We start from the raw sequence: 8,085 nt of genomic DNA, 5'->3' as shown, positions 1-8,085 counted from the left end.
ATGCCTTTATATTTATTAAAATCATTATTGAATGTCACTATTAGGGAAATTTCAAAATGCATTATTTGTTTATTAATGAAAGGCTTTATGTCGGCACCTAGTTGGTGGCCTAATTTTGTGATGTACAAAGTTATGTGGGTGCACAGAATGAGAGCAAGTAAAACAGGGTACTTACGTTTTACACAAAGATTTATTCACGAAACTAAACTACTGAAGCTAACACATTGAAAGAAGGATTCTAATAACTATATTAGGCAAAATAAAATGAAGTTGGTAAATCTAAATTGGCGGTAATTTTGTGCCTCGAAGACGCGTGCGGTGAGGTCGGAATCCGGTAGTATTCTCGAAGCCGGTTTGGCCTGTTCGTACGCTCTACGTCGGCGTTCGGCAATGTTCGGCTCGTGCCGTCGTTGTCGACCCGCCACACAGCCCCCTTCCAAGTTTTGAAATCTGTTTTTCAAAACTGACGCTGTATCCCCCTCCTGCCGCTACGCGTTGTGTATGCCGGTTGTTCTGTTGGTGTTTCCGTTTCTGCTGGACTGGCTCGTTCTTCCGCTGTCTGGAACGCCGGCTTGCACCTGTCCAGCGAAACCTTTTTATGTTCGCCATCCACGTCCAGTGTTACCGTCTTTTCCGCCCTGGTGATGACCTTGTAGGGCCCCTTGTAGTTCGGCATCAGGGGTTTGTACACTCTGTCGTCCCTCAGAAACAAGTGTGTGGCTCTCTTTAGTTCCGGGTGGATGAAAACGTTACCTTTATTGTGGTGCTCGACTGGCCTTGGTTTGACGTTTTGCATGAACTTTACCAGTTGCCTAGTGTAGGAGTCCGGGTCAATGTAGTCGTTCGTCTGCTCCAGGATGTCTGCTGGTAACTTTAGTTTGCACCCATACAGCATCTCTGCTACTGAGTGCTCTGCATTCGTGCGCAGTGTGGCCCTCAGTCCGAGTAGTATGGTGCTGATCGATTTTGTCCACGGAACAGGGTGATGAGCTTTAATGGCCGTCTTCAGCGTTCTATGAAATCGCTCGATCATGCCATTACTTTGTGGATGGTAAGGCGTCGTGTTGGAGTGTGCTATGCCTGATCTGGAACAAAACAAGTTAAAGTCCGTAGACATGAATTGCCTACCCTGATCAGTTATAATTTTCTCCGGTACGCCGTATCTCGCAATCCAGTTGTCCCAGATGGCTCTGATGATTGTGTGGGTCTGGATATCTGCGATAGGGATTACTTCCGCACATCGAGTGTATCGGTCGATACATGTGAGGCAGTACCTCAGTCCCTCTGATGGTGGAAAAGGTCCGATGAGGTCGACATGGACCACGCAGAATTTCTGTCTCGGCATGTCGATCTTGATGATCGGTGTCCTCGTGTGTTTGTTGACTTTGCTCTTCTGACAGGGTATGCAGGCCTTCGTCCAAGCTGCGCAGTCTGCTTTCATATTTTTCCAGACGCCTCTTTGACTGATGGTCTTGGTCGTGGCGTCGGCTCCTGCATGGTTGAGGTTATGCACTTGGTTGAAGAAAGATCTCTGTAGCGTTTTTGGGATGTACGGTCGCATGTTGCCTTTGTTGAGATCGAAGACGATTTCTTGTCCCTGCATGTTGGTTTTGATCAGGTTCAGAGCAGTGTTCTTGTCGTCCAAGAGTGCGAGTAGTTCGTTGTCCTGCCTTTGTCCCTTATGGATCTTTTCGAACGATATGTTTGCCTCTTGTTCGATCATGTCGATTCTTGATAAGGTATCGGCGACGACGTTGTCTTCTCCTTTTATGTATTTGATGTCCGTGCTGAACTGTGAGATGTAGTCTAGATATCTGAGTTGTCTGGGGCTTTCTTTGTCGTGACTTTTCCTTCTAAACACGAATTGTAGTGGTTTATGGTCCGTGTATATACAGAATTCTCTGCCCTCCAGATAATGTTGAAAGTACCTTACAGTCTCAAAAATGGCTAGTAGTTCCCTGTCGTACGTACTATATGAACACTGAGCCTTGTTCAACTTTTTTGAGAAGAAACTTATCGGTTTGTAGTTGATGCCGTCTGTGGTTTGTTGTAGCACGCCTCCGATTGCGTAATCTGAGGCGTCTGTCCACACTGACATCTTGCTGCTTTCCTCTGGGTAGCTAAGCTTAGTGGCGTTGATCAGCGAGTTCTTGACCTCTTCGAAATCGTGTGTAGTGACTTCGTTCCACTCTACTTTTCTGTTGTCATTCTTTTTTGCTCCCTTGAGGTAATCGTGTAGTCGTATCAATTTGTGTGCTGCTCGTGGTATGAATCTTCGGTAGAAGTTTCCCATGGCCAAGAATCTTCTCAACTGCTTAATGGTTTCTGGCTTGTTGAGGTTCGTGATGGCTTCCACTTTTGTTGGCGAGGGTCCGATGCCTTCAGCCGAAATTTCATAACCAAGAAATAACAGTGTTTTCTTGGCAAACTCGCATTTAGATGGGTTTACCACCATTCCATGATCTTGAAGTCGCTGGAACAAAGCTTTTAAGTGTTCCACATGTGTTTCTTCGTCTGGTGAAGCGATCAATATATCGTCGATATATGCGTGTACTCCTTCTAGACCTCTTGTGACTTCGTTGATGTGCCGTTGGAATGTTTGTGCAGCGCATGATAGTCCGAATGGCATTCTTACAAATTCAAATAACCCGAATGGTGTGGTTATAGCTGTCTTTTTAATGTCAGTTTCATTAATTGGAATTTGGTGATATGCTCGTTGTAAGTCAATTTTGGAAAAAATTTTACAGTTAAATAAGTCATTGCATATATCGTGGATATGTGGCAAGGAATAACGATCAGGTACCGTCTGTGCGTTTAAGCTACGGTAATCGCCACAAGGGCGATAAGTACCATCGCTCTTCTTCACCATATGCAATGGAGAGGCCCACTCACTCTTGGAGGGTCTACAAATACCTTGAGCCACCATGTGATCGAACTCTTGCTTCGCCTGCCTCAGTAGTTCTGGGGACAGCCGACGAGTCTTACACATAACGGGTTTGCCACGGGTATCTATATGGTGGATTGTGTTGTGTTTATCCAGCCCTGCGTATGGTTTATTGATATCTACTAGTTGTGGATACTTCAATATGAGTGAGTGGTAAATGTTGGTTTTGTCTGTTAATGATATGGAACATGTTATGTTGTTGTTTGTGGAGATGTCAAATGCTCTGACTATCTTGCCGTTTGTATTGTCTACTAACCGTTTGTTCCTAACATCTACTAACAGGTGGAAGTTGTGGAGAAAATCTGCTCCTATAATAGGGCGTGTCGTATCCGCTATTATAAACTTCCATGTAAACATTTGTTTACATCCCAGATTCAGTGTTACCGTGGTAACTCCGAAATTCTGGATCGTAGTCCCGTTCGCTGCATAGAGAATTAGCTTAGACTTTTCTCCATGGCGTTTGTGTAAAGATCTAGGAATTAATGATATTTCCGATCCGGAGTCAACGAGGTATGACACACCGGTATCACGATCTTTAACAAAGAGACGTGTTGTGTTGGTTGAATCAGCCGCCTCCGCTATGATTCGACCATCTAGTTTTTTGAAGCTAGATGCGGTTTAAATTCACATGGTGTGACGCATTTCTTAGCTTGATCGCCAAATTTTGTGTGGAAGTAACAAAGAATAGTTTTCTTGTTATTTCCGTTGGCCCTATAGCTTGTTTTGTTGAAATTGTTGTTGTATTTGTTGTTATTGAAATTGTTACTGCTGTTACTTGTTGTGTGTTTGAATCTATTGTTATTGTTGTTGTGACTATGCTGTTTGTTGATTGTGTGAAATAAACTCTCTACCTTATGGGTTAGAGCTTGTACGGACTGTTCTAAACTACAAATGTTATTTTTATTGTTGGTACCTACTACCGCTACATTATCCTGTGTGTACACCTGTATTAGGCGATCTGCTATCGTCGCTTGCCTATCCCAGTCATCTTCGCTTATGGCTAAATGCGCTTGGATCGTCTTGGGCAGTTGTTGTATCCACAAGTATTGCAACGTCGTTTCGTCTATTTGTAAACCTATTGCTAGCGTCCGCATCTCTCTAAGTAGGCTGGATGGGTTTCGATCCCCAAGCTGTAAGGAAGAAAACAGTTTTTCTCTCCTTCTGTCCTGTGGACAGCCCATGCGTTGGATTATAGCTTCCTTCAGCCTCGTATATTTTGCTCGGTTCGGTTCCATGAGTAAAATATCTGAAACTTGTTCTATGTGCGCTTGTTCAAGTTTTGACACTAAGTGACTATAACGTGCGTCTTCTGAAACTATGTTTGCCAACTCGAATTGTGCTTCTATCTGTTTAAACCAAAGTTCGATGTTGTTCACCCATAGCTGTGGTAGTTTAACGCTAATCCTATCCGTGTGGAACATGTTGTTTGCTGTGTTGATATTTGTCAAGTCAGTGTTGTCCTTGTTAGCCATTGTTTACAGTTTAAAAATATTCGTTTTTAAAAAAAAAATTCAGAAAAATGTATGTAATAATGATTACAGTATAAGTTAAAATATTGAAATAAAAGTATTCAATAATGAGTGTAGTTGTATTAAAAAGTTAAGTTTAAATTATTAGATTTAAATTTAAATTTAAATTTAAATTTCAAACAAAAATATTTATTTTTTAAATGTCAGAGTCACTATTTGTTATGTATGTACTGTGCAAGTTATAGAAAAGAAAATTAAAAACAGAAAATTTAAATAATTATTTTACCATACGGCGGAACACATTTTCCAACTATTAGGTATTTGTATTCTCCAAGCCTGAGTGGTCCCCTCAATATTAATATTCCTTTTGATTGTCCGTTGTACAATATATCAAGTTTAAAAATGTTTATGGTAAAACTTCAAATCTGTAACACATAATAACATGCATAGCCTAGGTTAAAAATATAAACATATATAGTACAGTCACACGATATAATGTATATAGAAAAAAAGTATGGATACTAATGTCCACGTACTAAGTTAAACATTCGTCGGCTTAGCCGCCCGAATATCTGTTTGTTTGATAGTTTCAAGTTGTTTACAAAAATAAAATTTTACAAATTGCAAGTATTGTGAACGACTGCGCCAGCTGAAAAATATTTCCGATAGATTTCGCTGGTAAAAAAAAAAACTTACTCCCGCAGTGCGTTCACAAGGAGAAAACTTTCGGATGCCTACGTCACGCTTGTCTCGCCATATAATATTTGTCAAAAATAATTATGTTCCGGTACCCTGTAAGTACCTCTACTCAATCTGGCACCCTATGTAAATGTTCGTGTGAATTGTTTGTGTGTTCGACTCAAGAAAAATAAAAAAAAATAAAATTTATATGTGTTGTAGGAATGTATTACTCGGCGTGCGATTTTTGGTGAGCGAGTCGCTCGAACGTATTATATTATGTTTGTTTATAATAATTTTAGTTAAATTATGAATCACCTGTTTGAATTAATCCCGGCCGAGTAATATTGTTAAGAAATTAATCACAGTTTAATCAATTCACTAGTTACATTAATTACATTTACATTAGTTACATTTACATTGAAGATTGTTACCGACAGAAAAATTCACTCGATTCGCTCGGTCTTTGAAAAATCTAATTCTATTATATATTATAATTATTATAATATAATTCTATTATACTAAATTAATTAACCTTACAATAAGTTAACCTTGAAATAGATTAACCTTGATTAATTACAAATAAATTAAAAGTGCAATCAAATTAAAAATGAAATTTTAAATTTTTCATGTACCGACCGAAAAAAAGTAATTGTTGTACAATTTTGTCAAGCGAAGATATTTCTGTCTGAAATTTTGCGCAATTTTTATGGAATTTGAATGGGGTCACCGTGATTGATTGTTTAATGTTGTGTTTTCGTGTTCAAACGTCGGGGTATACCACTTTTATGTCGGCACCTAGTTGGTGGCCTAATTTTGTGATGTACAAAGTTATGTGGGTGCACAGAATGAGAGCAAGTAAAACAGGGTACTTACGTTTTACACAAAGATTTATTCACGAAACTAAACTACTGAAGCTAACACATTGAAAGAAGGATTCTAATAACTATATTAGGCAAAATAAAATGAAGTTGGTAAATCTAAATTGGCGGTAATTTTGTGCCTCGAAGACGCGTGCGGTGAGGTCGGAATCCGGTAGTATTCTCGAAGCCGGTTTGGCCTGTTCGTACGCTCTACGTCGGCGTTCGGCAATGTTCGGCTCGTGCCGTCGTTGTCGACCCGCCACAGCTTTTATCTTTTTTATTTTCATGTACATATTTATTTTAAGTATGATAAAAATGGCACTAACGTATTTTATTTTCACAAGACTAAACTCTAGATTTACAAATATGTACATAATATCATTGTATATATGTTTCTTGAAATTCCAAGTTTTATAATGGATGGAACTTTTATATCAACCACAAATCTATAGGTTCAAGAGCTGATTTATATAATGTTGAGATATCAAATAATAATAATACCAACACATCACATGAATTCCTCAAACTATGTTTCATTAACCTAAAAATGGAGAGTTGAGTGTCATAGAAATGATGTATAATATTATTAATTATAATTGAACTCCCCCATGTAACATAATATAGATGTGATATGACATTATGTTTGAATTAGCAATTTTTTCTTGATTCAGTTAATTTTGTAGACCAAAATAGCTTTCATTTACTATGTACTTATCTCCGGATACCCATGTCAATTGGGTTTTTATCAGTTACCTAAACCCTGAAATATACATAAAGGTTTTGATCAAACTAACTTGCATTTATACACACAGTGCAAACTGGTATGTGATTTGCAAATCTTTCATAAATTCACTCATTATTTCTGTTTTTTTCCTTGTTTGACGATCATTAAATAAGTCATGAGTTTAAGCATGAACAAATATTTTAGTATGCTCTCTGGTTTTGGTTTTAGTTAAGTATGTAGATTTTTGTTAATGCTTCTTAAAAACTTTTTAGATTTTTTAAATGTCCCTTCTCTTAAACCAGAAAATAAAACCTCAGTCATAACAGAACTATAATAGCTTCTAAATTCTAATAAAGACTTTGATTATTTTAATATTCAATTAGGCTGTTATTGAACAATAATTGGACAACAAGTAAACTTTATTAATTATTTGACCCTAGTTACTATTTTATTTTTTCCATATAATGTTATTTAATTAGCTTAGATATTTATTTTATTTTTATTTTTAACGCCCATAAGGCTTTTATATTTACATTTTACATTGATAAATTACAGGTACACAAACATTATACTATTATTTTTTAGTAACCCTGTTTTATTTATTCTTTTGTTCATTCATTTTAATCAGCTAACATGAGTGAAGTGACTTTATGCCACAGTGGGTTGCTAAATTAATAGGGACAGTACCAAGTCTGTAGTTAACAGGATAAGGAAAAAATCTACCAAAACCTGCCCTTTGAAGTGAAGAATCGTGTTGGAAAATGTGACAGAAAAGGAATCACCACACCTCGCACTGACTGCAAAATTAGAGACTTATGTCTCCGAATCCTGAAAAAAAGTGTGGCTTGTCTAACCCTGATGATAAATGAAGAAGGTATCTAGGGCTCCCAAAGGACAGTCCAGAGGAAATCGGCGGAGGAGAATCATATTGGTCATCGGCCAGCTAAAAAAAACTCGTCTCACGGTAGCTACAAGTAAAAAACGGCTGTAATGGAGCAAAGTACACCAATACATGACTTTTGTGGACTGAAATAGGGTATTTATCATTTTTGTGGTTTTTATGCTTTTAAAAAATGAAAATCCTGTGATTATTATATTTTTTTGGGTGTGCTTCTCTGAGGAGTCCATACTGCAAATTTTGGTGAACAAATTATCACTCATTCGACGACGGGCAGGAGGGAAATTCCATCCGGACTGTCTTGTGAAGACGATCAAACATCCCACCAGCATCATTGTGTGGTCAGTCATCTCTTCCAGGGGGATAGGGCGCCCCCATTTCGTATAAGTTACTATAAGGCAGGATCAGTACAGACAAGTACTGGAAAATCAGTTACTCCCTCATGTTGAAGAATGATTTCCTGGTGGCCAAGAGTACATATTTATGGACGACTTCGGACCCTGTTATAA

This window comes from Micrasema longulum, unplaced genomic scaffold, assembly GCF_059751315.1.
Source record: "Micrasema longulum isolate JH-2025_06_02 unplaced genomic scaffold, ASM5975131v1 h1tg000747l, whole genome shotgun sequence".
Lineage (NCBI taxonomy): Eukaryota > Metazoa > Arthropoda > Insecta > Trichoptera > Brachycentridae > Micrasema > Micrasema longulum.
Note: the sequence above shows the minus strand (reverse complement) of the source record.